This window comes from Grammomys surdaster, unplaced genomic scaffold, assembly GCF_004785775.1.
Source record: "Grammomys surdaster isolate TR1022 unplaced genomic scaffold, NIH_TR_1.0 348, whole genome shotgun sequence".
Lineage (NCBI taxonomy): Eukaryota > Metazoa > Chordata > Mammalia > Rodentia > Muridae > Grammomys > Grammomys surdaster.
Window position 1 is genome coordinate 5,588,178 of NW_021604767.1, and position 2,322 is coordinate 5,590,499.

The 2,322-nt window shown below is 42.8% G+C and overlaps 1 long non-coding RNA gene across 1 annotated transcript; it reads left to right on the plus strand.

Annotated features, from left to right (window-relative positions):
* Window positions 1-934: 934 nt before the first annotated feature.
* LOC114630888 lies at window positions 935-1,525 on the plus strand. Its single transcript, XR_003712876.1, has 2 exons — window positions 935-1,317; window positions 1,402-1,525. It is a non-coding gene; the product is annotated as an uncharacterized LOC114630888 (long non-coding RNA).
* Window positions 1,526-2,322: the final 797 nt, after the last annotated feature.

Here is a 2,322-nt window from a genome sequence, read left to right on the forward strand (position 1 = left end):
GTATCTAAGACAGCGGTCCTCACCCTGTGGATTATAACCCCTTTGGGGTGATGGAACCAGGGTAGAATATCAGATATCCTACATATGAGATATTTACATTGTGATTCATAATAGTAACAAAATCACAGCTGTGAAGTAGCCACAAAAATAACTTTATGATTAGGAGTCAGCACAGCACTAGTAACTGTATTAAATGGTTGTAGCATTAAGAAGGTTGAGAACCACTGAGCCAAGAAAATATGTGGTAGCATAGGGTGAAGGAGAACGGGAGGGGCCTGTGGCTAGGAAATGAGACAGCTGAGCAAGCCATGAAAGTGGGAGAAAGCACGCTGGGAAAATAACTGGGGATGAGCATTGGAGGCACAGGAGGGGAGAGAGAGGGAGAGGACAGAGGAGAGAGAAGAATGAATGGGGTGGTCCTGGCATGGCCGAGAACCATGGTGAACTATGGCAGGGGGAGATAGCTATAGCTGGGTTGGCCTGAGCCCACCTTGAAGTCCACTACTTGAATCCTTAGAGCACTCAATAGAATAGGTATTAGGCACCATTGTAAACTAACTTACCTCCTTCTTTTGCCTCCTCTTTTGTAACCCAGGCTGGCCTTGAAACTGTGCCGGGATTATAGGAATGAGCTACCTCATCCTGCTTCATTATCAACTTTCTACATAAAGTCATTTAATGTCCTCAGTTGTCTCACAGAGGCAGTCATATCTAGATCCATTTCATAGATAAGGAAACTGAGTAGCAGACAGGGTAACTGGTTCTAGAGTGGTTAATTGTGCGTCAATTCAAACCTAGACTGAGTCCAGCCCACTCTTAGTGACTGGATTGCTAACTCTTGAGTTTGTTCTCTCAGGGTACTCCCCTAATTAATGTCTGACATCTTCCCACCACTGCAGGCTGGACTGTGGGTCACCTGCTGGCTGAGGCCATTGTTATCTCATGGAATTTGGAATCTGGGAAGAGTTTGCTGGGAGGTGTCCGAGTTCCTAGCCTCCTCCGCATTCCCCTCCCAAACAGTGGTTTAGCAGGTGCAGGTTGTGCAGGTCTATGCAAATTTTTCTGGTGAAGAGTTGGAGCCATTTCACAAGGGTATTTGTTTTACTTTATCTTGTTGTATCAAGTTTTACTTTATCTTGTCTTTCAAAAGAGAAGGAAAGCAAATGAGGAGGTAGACCCTGGTGAGACAGTCCCTTGGAGCACCCTCCTATCAGGAGACTGGCAAGGCTCCTCTGGGGCCAGCATGATGACTCAGTGGGTAAAGGCCCCAGAATAGAGATGGTGGAAGAGAGACCTGACTCCCACGTGTATCCTGTGGTAAGTGCACTCCCTCCTCAGACAGTAAGTAAATAAATACATAAGCATAAATAATTCAAAATGTTTTGTCCATACACCTTCTAGGAAACTTCCTCCTGAGTCAACTAATCGTCTCCTGAGTCTCCTGGTGGAACTTCAAACCTAGGGCCTTTTAATCCAATAGCTTCCTTCTGTTAATTATATTTCTACTATAAATCATATATATGTATGCTTGGGTTTTTTGTTTTGTTTTGTTTTTTGCCTGGTTAGTTGGTATGGTTCTTTATTGCTTTTTGAGAGGATCTCCTGTAACCCAGGCTTGTCTAAAACTTGCTGTGTAGCCAAGGATGACCTTGAACTTCTGATCTTTCTACTACTATCTTCTTCATGCTGGGATTAGACATGAGCTACCATGCTTCACATATGCAGAACTGGGGATTGAACCCTGGGCTCCGTGCATATTAAGTAAGTGGTCCGTCATTGGAGCTACATCCCCAGCTTCTAAACTAAACTTTCCAGACCATACATACCTATTCCTTATGTATCTGTGGCTAAAGGAAGAATTTTAAATGGCCCTTTTAGATTTCCTGAAGAGCAAAGCCCTGCTTAATTCAAAGTGCAGTTGAACAGCAGAAGCAGCAGGTTCAAAAGTGCTCAGAAGTGAGTGATTAAAACAAGAAGTAGATTGTGTTTCTGGAGTGTGCTATTGCACATGAAGGAGGCTTGGCCTCATTTCTCTTTTAAACACCAGAGAAACTTTGGCTCAACAGAGGTAGAGTAAGTGCTATAGCTTAAGAATAGAAGGGCATTTGTTGATTTGTTTTGTTCATTTGTTTTTAGGTCAGATCTCACAGACACTAAGTGTTTAGGTAAATGTAAAAAAAGAATGTTTAATTAATTAATTAAAAGAGTATCTGACCAGCCTTGAACTCAGAGATCTGTATACTTCTGCTTCCAAAGTGTTGGGATTAAAGGCACATACTGTTCTCCCTGGCTTTGAGTATTTTTTAACCATTGTACAGAATA